Here is a 27,239-nt window from a genome sequence, read left to right as displayed (position 1 = left end):
AATGCCTTCAATATTTTCAATTTTATTGGAGTAAATGTTTTCAAAATAATTTCTAATTATAATCTGTATTTCTGTAGTGTCTGTTGTGATATTTCCTTTTTCATCATGTACATTAGTAATCTGAGTTTTCTCTCTCCTTCTCTTCATTAGCATGGCTAAGGGTTTGCCAATTTTTTTTCAAAAAACCAACTTTTTGTTTTTTCAATTGTTTCTTTTGTTTCAATTTCATTGATTTCAGCTCCGATTTTAATTATTCCCTGTCTTCTGTATTTGGTGTTGATTTCTTCTTCTTTTTCTAGAGCTTTGAGATGTAATATTATGTCATTTATTTGTTGACTTTTTCTTCTTTTAAAGAATGAACTCTGGGGCCTGCGACTCACCGGCAGCACAGGCCCAGCAGCCTGTGGAGGAGCAGAGCCGCCCCCCGGGCCTGCAAGGTAGGAGGAACTGCGACCACCGACAGAACAGGCCCAGCGGCCCGCGGAGAGGCAGAGCCACCAACCGTGCCTGCAAGGTAGGCGGACCTGCAATCCACCGGCAAAACAGGACCAGTAACCCGCCACTGTGGTAGACACATCACCCTGGTTGGGGGAGGGGCAGAGCCACCTCGCACCTGCAAGGTAGGTGGACCTGCGATTCGGCAGAACAGGCCCAGCAACCCGCGGAGGGGCAGAGCCACGCCCCACGCCTGCAAGGTAGGTGGACCTGTGACCCACCGGCAGAACAGGCCCAGCGGCCAACAGAGGGGCAGAGAACCAGCTGCGCCTGCAAGGTAGGCGGAACTGCGACCACCAACAGAACAGGCCAAGGGGCCCGCGGAGGGGCAGAGCCGCCAACCGCACCTGCAAGGTAGGTGGACCTGCAACCCACCAGCAGAACAGGACCAGCAACCCGCCAACGTGGTACACACATAGCCCCAGTTGGGGGAGGGACAGAGCCGCCACCCGCGCCTACATGGTAGACAGACCTGCAATCAACAGACAGAACAGGCCCAGCGGCCCGCGCCTGCAAGATAGGCAGAACTGCGACCCACCGGCAGAACAGGCCCGGGGCCTGCGGAGGGGCAGAGCCGCTGCCTGCGCCTCCAAGGTAGGCAGACCTGCTACCGACCGGCAGAACAGGCCCAGGGGCCTGCCCGCATGGTAGGCACATTGCCCCAATTGGAGGAGGGGCAGAGCCGCCAGCCACGCCTGCGAGAGAGACTTTGCAACTATGCAAGAGCGATATAAATATATAGGGGGAAAATTCAATAACACAACAGTTTCACCAACCAGAAAGAAACGCGAACAGTATGAAAAGACAAGGAAAGAAAGGACCACAAGCATTGCAGGTCAACTCAACGTTAGAAGAGGTAACATCTGCAGCAGATGGAATGTCAGATAAAGAATTCAGGATATACATGCTTCAGATGATCTGGAGTCTCAAGGAAGACATGAGACAGCAAAATCAGACAATGAAAGATCACTTCAACAATGAATTACATAAACAAATCCAAGAAGCAAAAGATCAATTACACAGGGAGATAGAGGTAATAAAAAACAAATAGAAATCCTAGAAATTCAGGAAGCAATAAACCAACTTAAAAACTCAATTGAGAATACTACCAGCAGAGTAGAACACTTAGAAGATAGAACATCAGACAATGAAGACAAAGTATTTCAACTTGAAAAGAACATAGACAGCTCAGCAAGACTGTTAAGAAACCATGAGCAGAACATCCAAGAAATATGGGATAACATAAAGAGACCAAACTTAAGAGTCATTGGGATACAGGAAGGTATAGAGGTACAAACCAAAGGAATGAGCAATCTATTCAATGAAATAATAAGAGAAAACTTCCCAGACTTGAAGAATGAGACAGAATCCCAAATCCTAGAAGCCTACAGGACGCCGAACGTGCAAAAATCATAAGAGATAAACACCTAGACACATTATAATGAAGATGTCCAACATACAGAATAAGGAGAGAATTTTAAAAGCTACAAGAGAAAGGAAGCAGATTACATTTAGGGGTAAACCAATCAGGATAACAGCTGATCTTTCAACACAGACTCTGAAAGCTAGAAGATTCTGGAATAACATATTTCAAACACTGAAAGAAAATGGGTTCCAACCAAGAATTGTGTATCCAGCGAAATTAAGCTTCAGGATGGAAGATGAAATTAAAACCTTCCATGATAAACAAAAGTTAAAAGAATTTGCAGCTAGAAAAGCATCTCTCCAAAAAGTCCTTGGCAAAACATTACAGGAAGAGGAAACAGAAAATAACAACGAAAACCAACAGTGGGAGGTAGGACAGTAAAGGGGGGAAAAATAATCAAAAAGGAAAACAAACCATGTTTAGTAACATAAATAAACAAATATGGCTGGAAGAACAACCCATATCTCAATAATAACCCTAAATATTAATGGCTTAAACTCACCAATTAAGAGACACAGGCTAGTGGAATGGATCACAAAACAAGATCCAACAATATGCTGCCTACAGGAGACGCATTTGATAGGAAAAGACATACATAGACTGAAGGTGAAAGGTTGGGAAAAATCATATCACTCATATGGACTGCGGAAACAAGCAGGAGTGTCCATACTCATAACAAATAAAATAGATTTCAAGCCAAAGTTAATCAAAAGGGATAAAGAGGGACACTACATACTGCTCAAGGGAACCATACACCAACAACACATAACAATCATAAATATATATAAGCCCAACAATGGTGCAGCTATGTTCATCAAGCAAACTCTTCTCAAGTTCAAGAGTCTAATAGACCACCATACAATAATCATGGGAGACTTCAACACACCTCTCTCACCACTGGACAGATCTTCCAAACAAAAGTTGAATAAGGAAACTATAGAACTCAATAACAGAATTAATAACCTAGACTTAATTGACATATACAGAATTTACCACCCAACATCAAGCAGTTACACTTTTTTCTCAGCAGCACATGGATCCTTCTCAAAAATAGATCATATATTATGTCACAGGGCAACTCTTAGACAATATAAAGGAGTAGAGATAATACCATGCATCTTATCTGATCATAATGGAATGAAACTGAAAATCAATGATAAAAGAAGGAAGGAAAAATCATGCATCACTTGGAGAATGAACAATAGGTTACTGAATGATCAATGGGTTATAGAAGACATCAAGGAGGAAATTAAAAAATTCTTAGAGATAAATGAAAACACAGACACAACATATCGGAATCTATGGGACACATTGAAAGCAGTTCTAAGAGGAAAATTCATTGCTTGGAGTTCATTCCTTAAAAAAAGAAAAAACCAACAAATAAATGATCTCATACTTCATCTCAAAATCCTAAAAAATGAGCAAAGCAACAGCAAAAGAAGTAGAAGAAAAGAAATAATTAAAATCAGAGCTGAAATTAATGAAATCAAAACAAAAGAAACAATTGAAAAAATTGATAAAACTAAAAGTTGGTTCCTTAAAAAAATAAATAAAATCGACAGATCCTTAGCCATGCTCACAAAGAGAAGAAGAGAGAGAACTCAAATTACTAGCATACGGGATGAAAAAGGCAATATCACAACAGACACTTCAGAAATACAGAAGATAATCAGAAATGATTTTGAAGCCTTACACTCCAATAAAATAGAAGATAGTAAAGGCATCGATAAATTTCTTAAGTCATATGATCTGCCCAGATTGAGTCAGGAGGATATAGACAACCTAAACAGACCAATATCAATGGAGGAAATAGAAGAAACCATCAAAAGATTACCATCTAAGAAAAGCCAAGGACTGGATGTGTATACAGCAGAGTTTTACAAAATCTTTAAAGAGGAACTAATACCAATACTTTTCAAGCTATTTCAGGAAATAGAAAAAGAGGGAGAACTTCCAAATTCATTCTACGAGGCCAACATCACCCTGATTCCTAAACCAGACAAAGACACTTCAAAGAAAGAAAACTACAGACCAATATCTCTAATGAACCTAGATGCAAAAATCCTCAATAAAATTCTGGCGAATCGGATACAAAAACATATCAAAAAAATTGTGCACCATGATCAAGTAGGATTCATCCCTGGGATGCAAGGCTGGTTCAATATACGGAAATCAATAAATGTTATTCACCACATCAATAGACTTAAAAATAAGAACCGTATGACCATCTCGATAGATGCAAAAAAAAGCATTCGACAAAGTACAGCATCCCTTTATGTTCAAAACTCTAGAAAAACTAGGGATAACAGGAACATACCTCAATATTGTAAAAGCAATCTATGCTAAGCCTCAGGCTAGCATCATTCTGAATGGAGAAAAATTGAAGGCATTCCCTTCTCAGAGGAGGACATACAATCAATCAACAAGTACATGAAAAAATGCTCACCATCTCTATCAGTCAGAGAAATGCAAATCAAAACCACCCTAAGATACCATCTCACTCCAGTAAGACTGTCAGCCACTATGAAGTCAAACAACAACAAGTGCTGGCAAGGATGTGGGGAAAAGGGTACACTTGTACATTGTTGGTGGGACTGCAAATTGGTGCAGCCAATTTGGAAAGCAGTATGGAGATTTCTTGGAAAGCTGGGAATGGAACCACCATTTGACCCAGCTATTCCCCTTCTCGGTCTATTCCCTAAAGACCTAAAAAGAGCATGCTACAGGGACACTGCTACATCGATGTTCATAGCAGCACAATTCACAATAGCAAGACTGTGGAACCAACCTAGATGCCCTTCAATAGACAAATGGATAAAAAAAAATGTGGCATTTATACACAATGGAGTACTACTCTGCATTAAAAAATGACAAAATCATAGAATTTGCAGGGAAATGGATGGCATTATAACAGATTATGCTAAGTGAAGCTAGCCAATCCCTAAAAAACAAACGCCAAATGTTTTCTTTGATATAAGGAGAGTAACTAAGAACAGAGTTGGGAGGAAGAGCATGAGAAGAAGATTAACTTTAAACAGGGGTGAGAGGTGGGAGGGAAAAGGAAAGATAAGGGAAATTGCATGGAAATGGAAGGAGACCCTCATGGTTATACAAAATTACATACAAGAGGAAGTGAGGGGAAAGGGGGAAAAAAAAACAAGGAGGAGAAATAAATAACAGTAGATGGGGTAGAGAGAGAAGATGGGAGGGGAAGGGATGGGGGATAGTAGAGGATAGGAAAGGCAGCAGAATACAACAGACACTAGTAGAGCAATATGTAAAATAGTGGATGTGTAACTGATGCCATGCTGCAATCTGTATACGGGGTAAAAATGGGAGTTCATAACCCACTTGAATCAAAGTGTGAAATATGATATGTCAAGAACTATGTAATGTTTTGAACAACCAACAATAATAATTAAAGGAAAAAAAAAGAAAAAAAGAATGAACTCCGTGCAATGAACGTTCCTCTTAGTACTGCCTTAATAGTGTCCCAGAGATTTTGATATATTGTATCTGTGTTCTCTCTTGCCTCTAATTTTTTAATCTCTTCCTTGATATCTTTTGCAACACATTGTTCATTCAGAAGCATATTATTTAGTCTCCAGGTGTTGGAGTAACTTTTATTTTTTATTTTATCATTGATTTCTAATTTCATTCCATTATGATCTGATAGAATGCAGGGTAGTATCTCTCCTTTTTTATATTTGCTGAGTTGCTTTGTGGTATAATATATGGTCTATTTTAGAGAAGGATCTATGTGCTGCTGTACATTGAGAAGAAAGTGTATGCACTCGTTGATGGATGAAATATTCTATATGTCGTTTAAGTATAAGTTATTGATTGTATTATCGAGTTCTATAGTTTTATTTGTTTGTTTGTTTGCTTAGTGGTGAAAGAGGTGTGTTAAAGTCACCCAGAATTATTGTGTTGTGGTCTATTTGACTCTTGAACTTGAGAAGAGTTTGTTTGATGAACATAGATGCTCTATTGTTTGGGGCAGGGGATTCCAAGATGGTGGGCCAGAGGGAGGCAGCAACTAGTATCGATCCGTGACCCAGATCTTACCTAGTCAGAATACTGCATCTCAGAGAGTGTAAGAAGACCCCTATACAGCTGATTTCTGCAGAAATCACCAGCACTGTGACACCCGTGCAGGGCTCAGAGCCTCAACATTCAAGCAGGACTCCTGACTCCTGGCTCCCGAAACCCAAAGCCTGCAGATCTAGCCCATGCACAGCTCTCAAGCGGCTTAGCAGAATCACCTCTCAGTACCTCTGCAGAACTCCAGACTGCGCTTGGCTCCCAAGCAGGTCACTTTAGCTACTACCTACCCACAGCACAAGGCCATCGCCCAGCTCCCCCACCACACCAGACACCCCAGTGCTGGAAGCAAACCAACTCCATCTTGGATAACCTTTCTCTCCATATCTGGTGGGGACAGCTCTCAAACAGGATCTCCATCTGGCCAGGTTCCAGGTATCTGATTCCCCCTAATCCCCAGCGGCGATAACTCAGCACAATGACCACTCAACACAAAAACAGCTCCCAGTTGGGCAGCTGTGCAATGTGACCAGGACACCGCCCACCTGGTGTGAGCCTGGGTGTGAGAGGTCCTGCAGGTGGGAACTGCTAAGTGAGAGGGGATGGGATTAAAGTTTGGAGCCTAACAAGGAGACCAGGACTGGGAAATCTCCAGGCAAGAGAAGGAGAAAATACTGGGTACTCAAGTCAGATGAGCGATCCCAAAAAGAGACAGTGATTTGCAGTCTCCCTGCAGGGACTGGCAAGTGGCACTCTCCACTTCCAGGCACCCTACACCAGGACCAGTCTTCCCATCCTGGTTACGTACACCATCCAGAGGGCAAAGACACCAGCTTAAAACAGATTACCCCACCTATTGGATAAGGAGAGAAACAGAAAAGATACAGATCTCTAAAACTAGCAACAACCCTGTTTTCTTCTTCTTTTAAAAAAATATATATATATATTTATTTATTTTTTAGTGTTTAGGTAGACACAATATCTTTATTTTATTTTTATGTGGTGCTGAGAATCCAACCGAGTGCCTCATACATGCTGGGCAAGCGCGCTACCACTTGAGCCATATACCCAGCCCCCTGGTTTCTTCTTTTGAGTATTTATTTTTTTTCTCTTTCTCTTCTACTCCTCTATTCTCCGGCCCTCACATCCCCAATATATGTGAAACCAAGAACTTTGCATAAAATAGGATTTTGAGGACTGATTCATCTAAATAATTTAGAGGTATTGTATATGCCCCTTTTTTTCTTCTTTTTCTTATTTCATTTTTCTTTCCCCTCCAAATTTTATTATTTTAATATCCTGTATTTTTCTAAATACATGTGTGTTTGTTTTATGTACTCTACTGTCTTCCCACGTACTTGTCTACTCTAAATTACTTCTATTCTCTTGCTACTAACCCTCTTCACTATATTTCCCCTTCATACTTCCTAAGATATATATTAAGTCTATACCCTCACATCCTACCTCCTCAGCATACTGTCCTACGCCCCACCCCTGGTTAATTTTTCACCATCAGAAACTGTAAACCTTTTTACAAAACTACTGATTCTATATTAGATAATAATTGAATCCAACATTTCTGTACATTGAGACTAAACTGTAAATGTCTTAATAACAACAAATTATTCATAGGTGATATATTGTTGATATTGGGATCTGTTAACATGGTCCTTCCCCTCAAAGGAGGGATCTTAGAACCCTACAAGAGCACTATAAATGCATAGGGTAAAAACAATAACACCCCAGACCCACTGAGATGGAAAGGAAGACACACAAGCAACCTGAAAAGACAAGGGGAGAAAGTACCACAAACAAATCAAGACACCACATCATTAGAATCATTGGCAGCCACAGCAGAAAAATGACAGAGAAAGAGTTCAGGATATACATGATTAAAATGTTCTGTGAACTCAAGGAAGATATAAGAGAACAAATACAAGCAGTGAAAGATCACTTCGACAAGGAGCTACATATACAAATCCAAGAAGCAAAAGGGAGATAGAGGTTCTAAAAAAAAAAATAGAAATCCTTGAAATGAGAGAAACAATAAACCAAATTAAAAGCTCAAATTATTGAGGTGGGAGGGAAAGGGAGAGAAAAGGGGAATTGCATGGAAATGGAGAGAGACCCTCATTGTTATACAAAGTTACATATAAGAGGTTATGAGGGGAATTGGAAAATAAACAAGGAGAGAAATGAATTACAGTAGATGGGATAGAGAGAGAAGATGGGAGGGGAGGGGAGGGGGGATAGTAGAGGATAGGAAAGGTAGCAGAATACAACAGTTACTAGTATGGCATTATGTAAAAATGTGGATGTGTAACCGATGTGATTCTGCAATCTGTATTTGGGGTAAAAATGGGAGTTCATAACTCACTTGAAGCTAATGCATGAAATATGATATGTCAAGAGCTTTGTAAGGTTTTGAACAACCAATAAAGAAAAAAAGAAAAAAAAGAAAAGCTCAAATTAAAGCATCACCAACAGAAAGATAGGATGTCAGACAATGAGGATAAAATAATCTTGAAAAGAACACAGACAACACAGCAATAATGGGAAGAAACTATGAGCTGAACATTCAAGAAATATGGGATAGCATAAAAAGACCAAATTTAAGAGTTATTGGGAAAAAGGAAGGCATAGAGGTCCAAACCAATGTAATGAACAATCTATTCAATGAAATAATATCAGAAAACTTCCCAAACATAAAGAATGAAATGGAAATCCAAATTCAAGAAGCCTACAGGATGCCAAATGTACAAAATCACAACAGACCCACACCAAGGCACATTATAATAAAAATGCTCAACATACAGAATAAGGAGAGAATTTTAAAAGCTACGAGAGAAAGGTATCAGATTACATATAGGGGGAAACTAGTTAGATTATGTGCAGATTTTTCAATCCAGACCCTGAAAGCTAGAAGATCCTGGAACAATATATATTGAGCTCTGAAAGAAAATGGGTGCCAACCAAGAATCTTGTCCAGTTAAATTAACCTTTAGATTTGAAGATAAAACAAAAACCTTCTATGATAAACAAAAGTTAAAAGAATTTATAGCTAGAGAATCAGCACTACAAAACATCCTTGGCAAAATATTCAATGAAGAGGAAATGAAAAACAACAATGAAAATCAGCAGAGGGAGATAGTACCCTAAAGGAAAAACTAATCAAAGAAGAAAATCAAGTCAAGTTAAATAACAAAAATAAAATATGGCTGGGAATACAAATTATGTCTCAATAATAACCCTGAATGTTAATGGCTTAAACTCACCAATCAAAAGACATAGGCTACCAGACTGGATTTAAAAAAAAAAAAGACCCAACAATATGCTGCCTCCAAGAGACCCATCTGATAGGAAAAGACATACACAGAATGAAGGTGAAAGGTTGGGAAAAATCATACCACTCACATGGAGTATGGAAACAAGCAGGGGTTTCCATCCACATATCAAATAGAGTAGAGTTCAAGCCAATGTTAATCAAAAAGGATAAAGATGAGCACTACATATTGCTCAAGGGAACCATACACCAACAAGACAACAATCATAAATATATATGCCGCAAACCATGGTGCAGCTATGTTCATCAAACGAACTCTTCTCAATTTCAAGAGTCAAATTGACCACAACACAATAATGTTGGGTGACTTTAACATACCTCTCTCACCACTGGATAGATCTTCCAAACAAAAGTTGAATAAAGAAACTACAGAACTCAATAATACAATCAATAACTTAGACTTAACTGACATGTATAGAATATTTCAACCTGCATTAAGCAGATACACTTTCTTCTCAGCAGCACATGGATCCTTCTCTAAAATAGACCATATACTATGCCACAAAGCAACTCTTAGCAAATACAAAAAAATAGAGATACTACCATGCATTTTATCAGACTATAATGGAATAAAATTGGAAATCAATGACAAAATAAAAAATTAAAATTTCTCCATCACCTGGAAACTAAACAATATTCTACTGAATGAACAATGGGTTACAGAAGACATCAAAGAGGAGATTAAAAATTCTTAGAGGAAAATGAGAACATAGACACAACATATTGAAATCTCTAGGACACTCTGAAAGCAGGACTAAGAGGAAAATTCATTGTATGGAGTGCATTCCTTAAAAGAAAAAGTCAACAAATAAATGACCTCATGCTACATCTCAAAGCCCTAGAAAAAGAACAAAACAGCAGCAAAAGCAGTAGAAGGCAAGAAATAATTAAAATTAGAGCTGAAATCAATGAAATAGAAATAAAAGAAACAATTGAAAAAAATTAACAAAACAAAAAGTTGGTTCTTTGAAAAACTAAATAAAATTGTTTTGGCATAAAATTTTATTATTGTTATGTCTTGTTGATGAATGGTTCCTTTAGGCAGTATGAAATATCCTTCTTTATCCCTTTTGATTAACTTTGGCTTGAACTCTACTTTATTTGATATGAGGATGGAAACCCCTGCTTGTTTCCACACTCCATGTAAGTGGTATGATTTTTCCCAACCTTTCACCTTCAGTGTATGGATGAATTTCCCTATGAGATGGGTATCTTGGAGGCAACATATCATTGGGTCTTTTTTTAAATCCAGTCTGCCAATCTATGTCTTTTGATTGGTGAATTTAAGCCATTAACATTCAGGGTTATTATTGAGACATGATTTGTATTCCCAGCCATATTTGTTTATTTTTGTTATTTAACTTGACTTGGTTTCTCCTTTGATAAGATTTTCCTTTAGTGTAATGCCTGCCTTTGCTGATTTTCATTGTTGTTTTCAATTCCTCTTTATGTAATATTTTGCCAAGGATGTTCTGTAGTGCAAGCTTTTGAGTTATAAATTCTTTTAACTTTTGTTTATCTTGAAAGGTTTTCATTTCATCATCAAATCTAAAGCTTAATTTTGGTGAATACAAGATTCTTGGTTGGCTCTTTCAGAGCTTAATATATGTTGTTCCAGGATCTTCTAGCGTTCAGGGTCTGAGTTGAAAAATCTGTATATAATCTAATTGGTTTTCCCCTACATGTAATCTGATTCCTTTCTCTTGTGGCTTTTAATATTCTCTCCTTATTCTGTATGCTAGGACTTTTCATTGTAATGTGCCTTGGTGTGGATTTGTTGTGATTTTGTACATTTGGTGTCCTGTAAGCCTCCTGAATTTGGTTTTTGAATTCATTCTTCATGTTTGAAGAATTTTCTGATTGTATTTCATTGAATAGATTGCTCATTCCTTTGGTTTGGAACTCTATGCCTTTCTCTATCCCATAACTCTTAAATTGGTTCTTTTCATGCTATTCCATATTTCTTGAATATTCTGCTGATGGTTTCTTACGATTTTCACTGTGTGGTCTACATTCTTTTCAAGATTATATATTTTGTCTTCATTGTGTAAGGTCCTATCTTCCAGGTGGTCTAATCTGTTGGTGACGCTTTCAATTGAATTTCTAATTTGGTTTATTGTTTCTTTCATTTTAAGGATTTCTGTTTCTTTTTGTTTTAGAACCTCTATCTCCTTGAAGTAATTTTTTGCTTCCTGTATTTGTTTGTGTGGCTCTTTGTCAAAATGATATTTTGCTGCTTTTATTTGCTTTTTTAAATTTTTTTTATTTGTTGATAGCTCTTTATTTATTTATATGTGGTGCTAAGTCGAATCTAGTGCCTCACATATGCCAGGCAAATGCATTACCACTGAGCCCCAGCTCTGTATTTGCTCCCTTACATCATCCTTTAATTTGCAGAATATTTTAATTACGTAAAATATTCTGTAATTTCTTCTGTGTAATTTCTTCTGCTGTGCTAGTCATAGATTCTAATAATGTGGTATCTTGATTTGTTTGGGCACTTTCTTCCCTTGTCTTTTCATATTGCTTCTGTGTCTTCCCTTATAGAACTGTGGATCTGAGGCATTACCATTTTTACTCTATGGGTTTACAGTACCCCTGTAGGGATCCAATACTTCTTCTTTGAGGTGAAGGGCAACGTTAACAGATCCCAATATAAACAATATACACCCCCCAAAACAAATGTTTGCTATTAAGACTTTACAGTTTGGTCATAGTATACTGAAATGATGAATTCAATTATCATCTACAATATACTCAATAGGTTTGTAAAAGGGTTTACAGTTTCTGATGGTGGACAAAGAACCAGGGGTGAGTAGTAGGATGATACTCTGAGGAGGTAGGAGGTGAGGATATAGAGTTATTATCCCCGTGGCTGCTGGGGAGATGCTGGGTAGAGGGGGCAGTTAGAAACTGGGTATCTGGCCAGCCAGAATTCCAAACTGGGAGTTGCCCCCACTGAAGATGGAGATGATGGTGGCCCAAGTTGGAGGCACCTACTTTCAATGATGGGAAATCAAATTGGGTGGGGGGAGCTGAGCAATGGTGTTGGATGAGTTCAGAGACGAGCTCTGTGGCGTGCAATGTGTGGCTGTCGGATGACTTCAGAGCCTGTTCTCAGGTGCAGGCAGGTGACAGCATGTAGGGGACTATCTACGCTGCTGCAGAGTTCCAAGGTGGCGGTGACCGGGGGAGCCCCACATTAGTAGCTAGAGGTCCACACGGGAGTGGTGGCTGGAGTTCCTGTGTGTAGGAAGCTGCCGGGTGTCCTGCATGGGAGCACCGTCCATGATTTCTGCTCAGGAGGGTGGCCAAAAGTTCTTCGGGGCTGCTGCTGCCAGTGGTCCTGCTCAGTCACCTGGTAGTCCTGTGTGGGTGAGTAGTTGGGAGACCTACTCTGAGCTGAGGCCTAGAGCCCTGCACCAGCACAGTGACCGCAATTCTTGCACAGGAGCAGGAATATCGCTTGAAGAGAAGCAGTATTCTCACTACTTGAGTCCCAGGTCATGGAGCGACACAGAATGCTGTCTCCCTCTGGCCCACCATCTTGGATCTCCCCAATATTGTTAAAATTTAAACTGTCACCAAACTTACCCATCAATTCAATGCAATTTCAACCAAAATCTTGGTAGGCTCTTTAGTAGAAATTGATAAATGATTACTAAATGTACATGGAAATTCAAAAGAACCAAGAATAGCCAAAACAATTTTGCAAAAGAATAGACTTTAACATCTTATATTACTTATGATAAGCTAATCATCCAGACTGTGTCATACTGGCCTAAGGACACACATATAGATCAATGGAACAGAACAGGGAAACCAGAAATAGACCTACACATTTATGGTCAATTGCTCTTTGAAAAGAGAAACAAAGTAATGGAAAAACTGTGTATCTATATTTCTTTAAATAGATATCAGTGTTCACCATGTATGTAAAAACTAACTTTAAGTAACTGATAGTTCTAAATATAAAAATTAAACTATAGCTGGATGTGGTGGCACATGCCTTTAATCCCAGTGACTCGGAGGCTGAGACAAGAAGATTGTAAGTTTGAGGCCAGCCTCAGCAACCTAGCAAGGCCCTATACAATTTAGTGAAGCACTATCTCAAAATAAAAAATAAAAAGGGTTGGGGATATGGCTCAGTGGTAAAGTGACCATGGGTTCAATCCTCAGTATCAAAAAACAAAAAAATTAAACTGTAAAACTTGAGAGAAGAGAATACAGAATATTATGTACCTTGAGGTAAGAAAAGATTTGTGTGTGTGTGTGTGTGTGTGTGTGTGTGTGTGTGTTTGTGTTATAATACTGGGGATTGAACCCAGGAGTGTTCTACCACTGATCAACATGGACAAGCCTTTTTATTTTATGTTATTTTTTAAATTTTGAGACAGGGTCTCATTAAGTTGCCAAGACTGACCTTGTTACTGCAATCCTCCTGCCTCAATCTCCCAAGTCATTGGAATTATGGGTGTGGGCCACCACATCTGGGTAGGGAAAGATTTCTTAAACATGAAAAGCATCAATCATTAAAGGAAAATACTGACAAATTGGACTTCACCAAAATGTAAAACTGTTATTTGAAACACATCTTTGAGAAAATTAAAAAGCCACAGACTAGGAGAAGACATTCACAATTCATATATACATTTTATATACATATATATTCACATGTGCACATAATACACACACACACACACATATATATATATATATATATACATACACACACATACATGCAGAGGACTTGTCTCTACAACACAAAAAAAAACTCTTACAATTGATTCATAAGAAGAAAAGTAAATCAAATTTTTAAATGAGCAAAATATTTTAACAGATCAAGAATTCCACTCCTAAGCATATATACAAGAAAAAGACTACGTGCATAAAATGCCTCATATATGAGTGTATATAGCAGCTCTATCCATAATAGCCAAATAGCGGAAACAACCTAAATGTCCATTAACAGAGAAATGGATAAGCCAATTGTGAAAACATCTATGCCATGGATACTACTAAACAATAAAAAGGATGAATTACTGATAGGTGAATCTCAAAATTATTGAACTGAGTGAAAACAGCCAGACACAAAAAAGCATATTCTTTTTGATTTCATGTATATAAAGTTCTAGAACAATCAAGTCTAACCTATATTGACATAAAACAGACCAATGGTTGATAGAGCTGAGGGCAAGAGGGAGATTAACTACAAAGAGGTATGAGGAACTCTGAATGGAAGATGAAAGTGTACTATTTTGATTATGCTACTGGTTACTAGTTATTTGGTATGATTGGTATCAACTGTTGAACTCATCACATTTTACACTTAAAGTAAGTCCATTTTATTATAAATTATACCCCAATAAAGTTTACTAAAAATTTTTAAAAAAGCATTTGTGGTGGGTTTATAATTTGTCAACTTACCTAAGCTGAAGTGAATTTCCCATTACAGTAGTCTCTCAGTATCCAGGATTGATTGGTTCCAAGACAATCTGTGAATACCAAAACCTGTAGATGCTCAAGCCTCTTATATAAACTGCTGCAGTATTGCATATAGCCTGTGCATATCCTCCTATATACTTTAAATCATCTCTACATTATTTATAACTGCTAATACAACATAAATGTTATATTAATAATTATTATACTGTATTGTTTAGGGGATAATAACAAGGGAAAAAACCTGTACATATTCAGTACAGATGCAACTATCCTAGGAACAACTACATTTTTTATGCACAGTTGGTTGAATTTGCCAATGCAGAACCCAGATAGGGACCCATGGATAAAGAGACTGACTACATGTCCCTTCCCATGCTTCCAGTTAGGGTCGGCTATAAGAAAGATTCTAGTGTGAGATGAGGAGAGCAAAAGAGAAACAGCAGCCATTTTGTAACTCCAACATGTTGTTACTTCTGATTTACCTTGTTGGTATGAGGCAGTGACTACAACAGAACCAGCAAGGTCAGAGGCAACAAGAACTAACATGGGTTTCAGTTCATCCTCACAGGTTCCAGTTCTCGCTTGTGGTCTCCAACTTGTCCGTGCTCTCTCCTACTTGACTTCCTTCTTCCTTTGCTGGCTGCATGCCCTTTGTTCTTGAATTGCCAGCATCAGATGTAAAGACAACAACCTTACAGAAACTCTTTTACTAGCTCCAACAATTTCCTAAAGTTAAATCCTTGTAACAAATCAATATATAGACGTGTATTCATTCCTGGTGGTTGTATTTTCTCTGATTGAACCTTTACTGATAAAGCCCTTTCAGGGTACAAACTTCCTTCAGCCACTATTATCACTGTTTTTATGTAAAATATTTTTCAAAGGAAAAAATTACATAGTACCACTAAAAATCTATATTACATAAATGGGAAAATAAATGAGATATCAAAAAGCTGGTTACTACTAGAATCACTGTTTACTTAATTTCTTTTTTGCTGGGGGGCGGGGGAGGTAGTGAGGATTGAACTCAGGGGCACTCGACCACTGAGCCACATCCCCAGCCCTATTTTGTATTTTATTTAAAGACAAGGTCTCACTGAGTTGCTTAGCACCTCACCATTGATGAGGCTGGTTTTGAACTCATGATCCTCCTGCCTCAGTCTCTTCCCTCCCAAAATATATGCATTGGTTAACAATAATGGGGAAAATGATTGAGAAAAAAATAGACCACAATTACACCAATAATAAGGGTCATTATAGTTATTGGGCTGGGTGAGGTGGATCTGCGTTCCTAGTAGTTAAGACCAAGAAAGAAAGAAAACTAAAATACTCAGCTCATGTTTATAAACTTATTCACATTAAAATAAGGAAGAAATAGTCATATCTATGGGTATCCTAATTTCTACAACTGGTCACAGGGTCATAGTTGGTATTCATAACTACCTTCTTTCACTACTTAGTCTGTATTCTCTTTGTCCTCAGGAAGCACCTCAGCTAGTAGTGATTCTTTACCTGGTGGGCTTTCTTGACACCTGATCAAGGTATGTGTGTTAAAGACTATAACAGAGACCTGGCCATCCAGGTCAGAGGCAACAAGAACTAACACAATTTTCAGTCTGTCCTTGGCTCCAGCTTGTACTACTGGGTTCAATCTTGTCCTTGATCTCCCTCGCTTTCTATCCATATTCCCTTCCCCACTGATTTCCATGTTGACAAGTTTCAGCATGAAGCCTTACAGAAACTGGTTAATCAGTTTGTACAATTGTATAAAGTCAAATCCCTATAACAAATGCATAACAAATATCTATCTTCTAGATGTTCTACTTCTCTACTTGAACCTTGACTATTAAATGAAATGTTATAAATATTCCCTCTCAACTTAAGCACAAGAATCCCCACTACCACTACTTTATTTGATAAATCACTGTGTCAATGATTCTTGCCAATTAAGAAAAATAATTAAAATATTTAAGAAACAAGACTTTGTCATTTGCAGACGACATCTTTAATTCTTTAGAATTAACTATTAGAAGTAATGAGATTGGTCTGGGGATGTGGCTCAAGCAGTAATATGCTCGCCTAGCATGCGTGGGGCGCTGGGTTCGATCCTCAGCACCACATAAAATAAAATAAAGATGTTGTGTCCACCGAAAACTGAAAAATAAATATTAAAAAAAATTCTCTCTCTCTCTCTCTCTCTCTCTCTCTCTCTCTCTCTCTCTCTTAAAAAAAAAGAAGTAATGAGATTGTTCAACAAGGTTGTTAGATGTAAAATTCAAAGACAAAACCAATCCCTTCTTCTATACCAGCATCAAAAAAGAATGAAAATTTTAAAATAACAATAAAAGCTAAGGTTCTTTGATATAAATCTAACAAAAAATTTGTAAGACATTCATAAAGAATATTATACAATTTTATGGAAAGTTATAAAAAAGTGACAAATAAATGGGAAGATATACCACATTTGTATATGTAAATTCTCAACATCATAAAGATATAAAGTCTCCTGAAATTGAACTATAAATTCAATGTAATTTCAATCAAAATTTCACCAGGATCTTTCAGGAACTCAACAACCTCAATTTAAAACTCTTAAGAAAGTAGAGGACCGGGGCTGGGATTGTGGCTCAGTGAAAGAGCGCTTGCCTAGCATGTGTGAAGCACTGGGTTCGATCCTCAGCAGCACATAAAAATAAATAAATAAAATAAAAAAGTTCACCAACAACTAATAAAAATATTTTTTAAAAAAAGAAAGAAAGTAGAGGACCAAATACAGCTAAGGAAATCTTAAAGATGACAAGGAAGATTTGTCATTCAGGTATTAAAACCCATTATAAAACTACAGTAATTAAAAGTATTATTTTTTCAATATTATTTTAATTGTAGATGGATGCACAACATCTTTGTTTATTAATTTATTTTTTATGTGGTGCTGAGGCTCACACCCAGTGTCTCACATGTGTGAGGCAAGTGGTCTACCACTGAGCTACAACCCCAGCCCCCAGAAATATTATTTTTAATACAAACTAAATTCATAGGCCTTTGGAAAAAATAGCTCAGAAATAAGCACACATATATTTTCATATTTTGATTTTATAAAAGTGACATTATAAATAAGTCTAGAAAAGATGAACTATTCATTAAATGGTGGTAGATCACAAAATAAATAATTCTGATTGATTAAAGACCTAAATGCGAAAAGTAAAATTCTGAAATGTTTTGATGTATTAGATCATATTGAAGAAAAAACAACCTTACATATGAAAAAGACACAAAAACAATGACAAATCAAGCCACAGTTTGTTTTTTCAAAAGTTTTTCTTTTAAATATACAGACTGAAATTTTTATGAATTAAATGGTATGAAATCTGAAACTTAATTCAAAATAATTCAGGAAGCAAGGGGAGGAATCAATGAGGGGCAAGTAGTGAGAAGAAGGCTGGGAATAGGTTGGGTATAAATCAAGTAAGATTGGACATAATAATTGTTAAAGCTAGGTGATAGACACACAAAGGTATACTATGCAGTTTTTTCTACTCTGGTATACATTTGAAATTCTCCATTTAAAGTTTTTAGCTGGGCACAGTGGCACACGTCTATAATCCCACCATCTTGGTAGGCTGAGGCAGGAGAACTACAAGTTCAAGACCAGACTCAGCAATTAGCCAGGCCCTAAGTAATTTACCAAGACCCTTTCTCAAAATAAAAAAAAAGGCAGGGGGGTGCTGAGGATTGGCTCAGTGGTTAAGCACCCCTGGGCTTAATCCCCAGTACCAAGAAAAAAAAAAAGATTTTTTTTAATATTCTTTTTTAGTTATACATGGGCATAATATCTTTATTTTGTTTATTTATTTTTATGTGGTGCTGAGGATTGAACCCAGAGTCTCACACGTGTGAGGCAGGCACTCTACTGCTGAGCCACAACCCCAGCCCCCAAAAAAAAAGGTTTTAAACAAGAGTCAGGAAAGTAGAGATAATGCTTAAGAACAAAGTCAAAATACAGACTGGGCGAGTATTTTTGTAACACATATGACTAACAAAGGTAACCTCAACATACAAAGATCAACAATGTACTAATAAAAAATGACAATAAAACATCTGGGCATGGTGGCGCATGCCTGTAATCCCAGTGGCTCAGGAGGCTGAGACAGGAGGATAGCGAGTTCAAAGCCAGCCTTATCAATGGCGAGGCACTGAGCAACTCAGTGAGACCCTGTCTCTAAATAAAATACAAAATTGAGCTGGGATGTGGTTCAGTGGTCAAGTGTCCCTGAGTTCAATCCCCAGTAACCAAAATATTTGAATAGGTAGTTCACAGAGTAATAAATCCAAATGAGTAAAATACAAAATATGCTCAAATATCAACTACTCTTACAATCCAGAAGTTGTAAGTTTAAATATCATTTTACCATGAAATAGTCTATATAAAACCAACTGTAAAAATTTTATAACAAAATAAAAATAAAAAAGACTGGGGGTAGAACTCAATGGTAGAGCACCCCTGAGTTATATCTCTACTATCATAATAATAATAATAATAATAATGTCTAATAAGATTAAGTGACAGTGAGGATTTGGAGCTAAATAGCCTTTGTGAGTAATTTGGAAAGCTTGTTGACCATATATAGTGAAGTTGATTGAGTGCCTATTCAACAATCCAAGATTCCACGTTTCTATCTACCCTGGCAAAACTCTCCCACATGTGCCCAAGTAAATATGTACATGTGTTTATTACAACACTGAAATCATGAAAAAAATAGAAATAAATTTCATTTCTATCAATTTAGGAGTAGACAAATATCTAACAATAGTAAATCTTCAGTGGATTCAAATACATATGAGAATGATGCATACCAACTTTAGTATATTGGTTTTATCTGCAAATGGAAGTAGGGTGGAGAAGATGAAGCTTTAACTAAAGAGTGTTTTATTTCATTATATTTTTAAAGAATAAAGTCACCAAGGCCTGTTGAGAGCCACAGCCAAAGGGGCCCCAGCAAACTTCCAGCTGCCAGCAAACTTCCAGCTGCCAGCTGATGATTGGCTCACAGTGGCCCCAGCAACATCTAGCTGATTGGCTCCTCTGCGGTCATGTTCATTGGGCTGTTTCCCTGCCCTTCAGACTACGGAACTGCTCATTGGGGGACTTCTTTGGCTCCGCCCACGCGACCTAGCCAATCGGCCTCAAGAGCAGGAGGATTGTGGGAGGTGGGGGTTGGTGTGTGGGAGAGGCTTGTGGAAGCCGGTGGTGGCAGTTGGGCTCTGAGGGTTTTTCCTGAGGAGCTGTTTTGTTTGGCGTTTGTAGTTTTAAAAATAAAGTTTGTTTCTTTTGACAAGTGGCTCCTGAATTGTGCCCAGCCAGACTGCGGCAAAGGCCAATGTTAATGCTCTTTTGTAATAAAGGATATGTGTTGGTTATTCTGTTTTTTCATGTTTTTAATGATCTTTAACAAAACATTTTAAACCAAACAAATCCACCTTTTTTTACTTATACTACGCCAAATGATAAGTGAGACCTTTTTGTCTTGTTTCTCATGAAAATAACTATTTTGTTTTTGGCAGATAATATGTTCCAAGGTCCACAGTGGATGCCTGAAACCACGGGCAGTACTGAACTGTATAATTTAATGCCATTCCCATCTTAACTAATAACCACTTATGTACACTGTGGCCGTAGCTTTTCCATTTGGAGGTTTGACAGTAAAATTAGCACATATTTCTTTTTTTCCTTCCTCACAACTTCATGGATTAGAAGATCTGTTCTTAACCTTAGCAACCTCAGTATGTGATTTTTTGCTAAGTCAAGAACATATTCTCCTAAAGGAAGCACTTCACAGCTTCTCTTTGGCACATGCTAATTGCCAGCATTATTATTCTTGCATTTAGGAGCCATTATTAAGTAAAATAAGGGTTACATGAACACAAGCAATGCAATATCACATTTGATTTGATAATCAAGATAGGTACTGCCTGGCATGGTGGCTCTGCCTGTAATCCCAGTGGCTCAGGAGGCTGAGGCAGGAGGACCGCAAGTTCAAAGCTAGCCTCAGTAACTTAGCAAAGGCCATAAGCAATTCAGTGAGACCCTGTCTCAAAATAAAAAATAAAAAGGGCAGGGGATGTGGCTAAGTGGTTAAGCATCCCTGGGTTCAATCCCCGGTACCTCCCCTAAACAAAATAGCTACTGACTGACAAGTGGGTATAGCAGCACAGATATACTGTACAGAAGGGTGATCTATGTCCTGGGCAAGATGGAACAATATAGGGCAAGATTTCATCACACTACTCAGAATGACACACAAATTAAAACTTATGAGTTGTTTATTACAGCTAACTGATAGAAAATGAACCTGGATAAACAGGAACTACTTTAAATAGGACAAAAAAAATCACATATCAACTACATGACTTGAACATTGTTAAATGGTCCTTTAAAATAATTCATCTAGAAAAATAAAGCTAAAGGCAATTTTTTCTCTATCTTCATTACAATGGACTGAATGTTTGTGTCCCTCCAAAATTCATACGTTGAAATTTTAATCTATAATGTGATGGTCTTAGCAGGTCGGCTTTTGGGAGGTGATGAGGTCATGAGGGTGGAGCCTCCACAAATGGGATTAGTGCCCTTAGAGAAGAAAGCCCAGAGTGCTTTCCTGCCCTCTTTCTGCTCTGAGGATACAATGAGAAGTCAGTATTTTGCAGCCCAGAAAAGTGCTTTCTCTGAACCTGACCATGCTGGCCCCCTTATCTTAGACTTCTAGCTTCCAGAACTATGAGAAATAAATTTCTGTTATTTAAGCCACCTATTCTCTGGCACTTTGTTATAGACACTCAAAACTAAGACATTCATCTTGACATTTGCCTTGGCATTTGTAAGAGCCTAGAGTCTCATGAATGTATAATTACAAAATAATTTTAAGCCTAGACTTAGCATTTAATCCAACATTCACTCAGGAATTTTTCCAAAAAAAAAAAAAAAATAGACCACAAGCAAAAGGCAGAAGGCATGGTGGCTTCTACTTTCCTAGGGACAATCCCTTTTATTATTGCTATTGCAAGCTATTCTAATACAATGCTATTATTTTAATATTAATTTTGAGCATTGTCTTTTATGTTAATTTAAGAAAATCATTGGAATAGCTAGTACCCACTTGAAGAAAATACCAGTGGAGATTACTGGGACCCTAATACCATGTCTTAAGAATCCTAGGGGTGGAATGAAATTAGAGTTGGCCCTCTAATGCAATTACATATAAATCAGCATCCTCAAGTAGCTTTATTACATTTTACCCCAGCTGGTAAAATATTCTCTACTCCATCCCCAACAGATATAAACATGTGACCTAAGCAAATTTCAGTTTTGCAATATCAGGATAAAGAAAAAGTAATTGGGTCACAAAAGCATTATGCAGAGCCCCAGGAATATGTCTCTACTGATGTCAGCTATTGATGTCCACTCAAGAGCTCAGACCTGGTTTCAGGCTTAAGAGGGTTGTCAGAAAATGTGAAATACAGATAGGACTGGCAAGGTATGAAATTTATCACAGGTTTCTCCTTCTCCAGAATTAAAGCTGTCAGTCAGGCAGGGGGAAGACAAATGCGACATGAGCTCTGAAATGCTCTTTTTTATTTATACACTTCAGCAGCTCATTGTTGCCTTAGCTCCTGGAGGTTAAAACTAATGAGAAGATGAATAATTTCATGTAAGTCAAGAATATGAAAATTGGATATGTTTGAAATAGTCATTATATAAAATATGGTTTTTATTACTTTTAACTTTTGTATGGTAGACTATCTTGTTAATTCAATAAAAAAATTTATGAAGGTGAATGAGTAATGTTTGTAAGTTTCTTTAAATTCCTTGGATGAAAGATGTTATATAAAACCAAAGTACACTATGATGCCCAAAGTGTACTATTTTATTTCATAAATTGCAGTATATAAAGCTGTGAATAAAATCTCTCAGTGGGTTTGAGAGGATGATCATTACCTTCCCAGTCCCGGTAATAGATCTCCCGGCTTCTATGCAAACAGCAACTCCTGTTGTTTGTTGCTGCCCAAGTTTTGAATACTCACAGGCAAATACTGACAGGACAAATTTTATTTTTTATTTTCTGGCAGTGTTGAGGATTGAACTCAGGGCTTCACACATACTAGGCAAGCACTTTACCACTGAGGCACTTCCGGAGCCATTATTTTTTTTTTTTTAATTGCAGTGCTAGAGACTGAACCCAGGGCTTCACACATGGTAGGCAAGTGCTTTACCACTGAGTTACATCCCCAACACAACAGGTCAAGTTTTGTTGGGGTTGTTTGGTGTGTGTGTGTATAAATAGGTATGTACTCAAGTGGGAAATAAGTCATGAATAAGATGAATGGATGTTTGATTAAATGTAAGCTTGTGGACAACATTTATTTACGACTTGCATGTATTGCATTTCTGAAGCCAGTATATTATTTTTTTAAATAGGCAATGGCGGGGGGTGGGTAACTTATTTTCAGGGTCCAGAAATTGAAAAGAAAAATTTGTGCCTTCTCATCTTGTGACATCACTGAAATTTATATGTAATGCTCCAGAATTAAATCACTCAACAAAGATAAATTGAGTGCCTTTAAGAAATTCTCACATCCTAATCCCTGTGTTTGTTGAATTGGAAAGTTTAATACAAGTTTATTACCCTGACTGCATTCAGACAGTGATGAAGGAACACAAAACATGTTTGCATCAAAAGTTAAATAACTAGAACAGACAACAGTATATGTCACAAGATGCCAAAATGAGTAATCTGAGCAGTTAAAGCTGTGTATTCAGAGGCAGGAGAAGACAAAGAATCAGGGGTAAATGGGCCAACAGAGTCATAGAACTGACTATAAAAGAGTTTTCAGTGAGGGAATGGGAGAGATGAGGTTAGAAATGTAGTTGGAGGGCTGGGGTTGTGGCTCAGTGGTAGAGCTCTCACTTCACACGTGTGAGACCCTGGGTTCGATCCTCAGCACCATATAAAAATAAATAAGTGAAATAAAGGTATTGTGTCCAACTACAACTAAAAAATAAATATTTTTTAAAAATAGAAATATAGTTGGATAATACACTAAATTGAAATAATATTATAGTTTTTCATTTTCTTCCTCAAATATAATTATCTACAATTATTTAGTTTGTCTTTAGTTTAAGTCTCTAAATATGAATATGCATGCTGCCCAGTACAGAGACACACAGTTGGTCTTGCTTTTGCAATAAGTACAAAAGAACAGGTGGTGACAAGATCTTAGTTGTTGATGATGATAATGTTTAAAGTGTTATTTTACTTTATATTGGATTTTTTCCTGACTTCTCTTCATCCAACAGGCTCACATCACTGTCAGCAGCCCCCAAACACTTGAATATATTTGCTATTTGAACATTTTCTTTCTCTCTATCTCTTCAGTACTGGGGGGTTGAACCCAGAGACACTCTACCACTGAGCCACATTCACAGCCCTTTTTATTTTTATATTTTGAGACAAAGTCTCACTAAGTTGCTAAGGCTGACCTCAAACTGGCATTCCTCCCACATCAACCTCCCAAGTAGCTGAGATTATAGGTGTGTGCTACCGCACCCAGCTGCTATATCTCTTTCTAATTCTTTCTATCTTAGTCTAGACCACTAAGTAGGCAGTCTTGAAAGTTTGATTTAAAACAAAATTAAGCAGATGTGGAGAAACCAGAACCCTCATATATTACTGGTGGTAAAATAGTGCAGTAGCTATGGAAAACAATTTGGCAGTTCCTTAAAATATTAAATATAGTGTTACCCTATGACCTAGCACTTCCAATCCTAAGTATATACTTAAGAGAAATGAAAACATATGTCCACATAAAAACTTATACTTGAATGTTCCTACAGAATTATTCACAGTCACAGTAGCCAGAAAGCAAATACCACACAAATGTCCATCAAATGGTGAATGAATAAAGAAAATGATATGATATAGCTATACAATGGAATATTATTCAACCATAAGAAGGAAGAAGTACTGATGTATGCTATACAGAGATAAACCTTAAAAACATGTTAAGTAAAAGAAGTCAGATATAAAAGACAACATATGATTCCATTTATATAAAATGTCCAGAATAGGTAACTCTATACAGTTGGAAAGCAGATTAGTGGTTGCCAGGGACTGAGGATCAGGGGGAGTTGGGTAGAATGTGGAATGAAGTGTATGATTCCATTTATATGAAATGTCCAGAAAAGGCAAATCTACAGAGACGGAGAGTAGATTAGTGGTTGCCAGGGCTGAGGGGCAGAGGGAGTTGGGTAGAATGGGGAGTGACTGTTGAAAGGCTTATTTTGGGAGTGATGAAAACATTCTAAAATTGCAGTGGCAATGGTTATACTCTAAATATATTGTGAATGTGAATATACTAAAAAGTATTGACTTGTACATTTTAAATGAGTAAATTGTATGTTATGAGAATTGTATCTCAATAAAACTTTTAAAAATCGAACACATAATGACATGAAGGAAATGCTCATGGTACAGCATAAAGGGACACCAGTTGCACAGTAGAACCAGATTTCCTTCCCTTTTTGCAGCCCTTGCAGCCACAGCAGCTAGCTTGGCAAGAACTGTCTGAGAAGAGGAGATGCTGGCTTGTTGAATCAACTGTAAGAACTCCACAAGCAAATAAGTAACCTCACACTGGATGTAGAAAAGACATCAGAAGAGCAACTGGAGACAGGCAGCTGGCCTAGCTCAGGGTTTTATGAGCTGAGTAATGGGGCTTCAGGATCCCTTCCCAGTTCCTCTAATCCAGTGTTCAGTATGTATCCAATTGTCATTCCAACACCAGCATTTACAGCCCATTGAAGGCAACCTTGACTATCTCAAATGGTTGCCCCAAATCTACAGATCTCTTAAGACGGCTAAACTATAAAGAAGGCCACTGTGAACACCAGGCTTCAAGAGCAATTTACCATAACCCCCTCCATAGCAAGATTTATTCTATTTTGTGTGTGTGGTGCTGGGGATAGAACCTAGAGCTTTGGGTATGCTAGGCAGATTCTCTCCACTGAGTTATACTTCCAACCTGTACCACAATTCCCTTGATGTCATTGCATATGTAAATCCTAAGTACCAGTGTGATTTGGTATCTAAAAATGGAAATGATATATATCACCACACCAGTCCACTTCATGCTGTGGCTGTGTAGAGCCTAATGTTTCTCCTTTGTCTGATGGGCAACATGCCAAGGGGACCATAGCAATGACATTTGTGTTGGATCTGAACTAGATGCCACCAAAAGTTCCTTACCATCTTATGGAGAGCAGGCTGTGCCCTAATCCGAGTTACTCCATTTTGTAAAGCAGTAGTTTGTCACAAACTACTCCATTTTGAGTACATATACCAAGGCAAACTGACTCTAAGCCTTATTTGTGTAAGTAAATCACCATCTGCCCTTCACAACCATAAGGCACAAATTGATGGATAACTCCTAAGTGCCAATTTATAAAAGTAAATCAAGGAGTACCTGAGCATGTGAGCATCCCAAATTATCAGGAACACCAGACCTGGGAGCTTATCAACCTCACCAGATACAACCCCTTCACCTAAGACCCATAAAAGGAGGAATCCTTTAAGACATTACCTGGTCACGTGAACAATCTTCAGAAGCCTTGCCCAGGAAAATCACCACAGCGACTAACCTCTGATTTACTGTCCCATCGAGCTTCAGCGTCCGTGACAATCATGCACAGCCCACTCCAAGATGACACTCTGAAACTTCCATCTGCTTGAGCTCTCTGCTTTGACAACTCTGCAGAACTGGTTCATTAAAACCCTTATCTGACCACCTACAGTTAACTCTGAATTCATCTCTATCTCCGCCTATGCACAGATCCAACTTTAACTTTTTCTTAGTCTTTCTGTGACCTATTATGTGTGACTTGAGTGTTACAGATGTTCGAAATTAAGATTGCAATAAAAGAACTTGTGTTTGCTTGGCTTGTTGACTATCATGTGAATAATAAGTATTCTGTGAACTGCTTCCACTAAAAGTGGTGTAGTGTGTTATTCAATAAATTCTGACATTGTAGAAAAACACAAATGTTTTTAATCTATGTTAATGGCATAGCTCACTCACAACACATCTCCAACCAGGCTAAGGTCTGCTTCCTATTCTCCATCCAGTAAGAAAATGGTACATTCTGAGCCTCATGCAGAAAACAACACACCCTTCAAAGGTCCAACAAACCCAGGACCCAAATGATAGCTGATCCCATATAAGGGCATCTGTAGGATGGGAGCCAGTGTGTCAGGGCCACTGGGGACATCTAACAATGGCAATGGTGTGAACCTTAAGAATTTGAAATAACTGTGTTTGCTCTCTGGCAAAGTATCCTCTTTGCACAATCGGGTATTCTCCCCACTGAAGCAATCCTCAAAAGAATCAAACGCAGAACAACTGAAGAGCAAGAGGTTGCCCCCACTAGAGAGCTGCTAG

The 27,239-nt window shown here is 37.9% G+C and overlaps 1 pseudogene; it reads left to right on the top strand.

The window, feature by feature from the left end:
• The first annotated feature begins 954 nt into the window (after positions 1 to 954).
• LOC113175459 (dapper homolog 1-like) lies at positions 955 to 27,239 on the top strand (annotated as a pseudogene).

This window comes from Urocitellus parryii, chromosome X (assembly GCF_045843805.1).
Source record: "Urocitellus parryii isolate mUroPar1 chromosome X, mUroPar1.hap1, whole genome shotgun sequence".
Taxonomy (NCBI): Eukaryota; Metazoa; Chordata; class Mammalia; order Rodentia; family Sciuridae; genus Urocitellus; species Urocitellus parryii.
The sequence above is the reverse complement of the archived record's forward strand: the minus strand, read 5'-3'. Positions and strand labels throughout refer to the sequence as shown.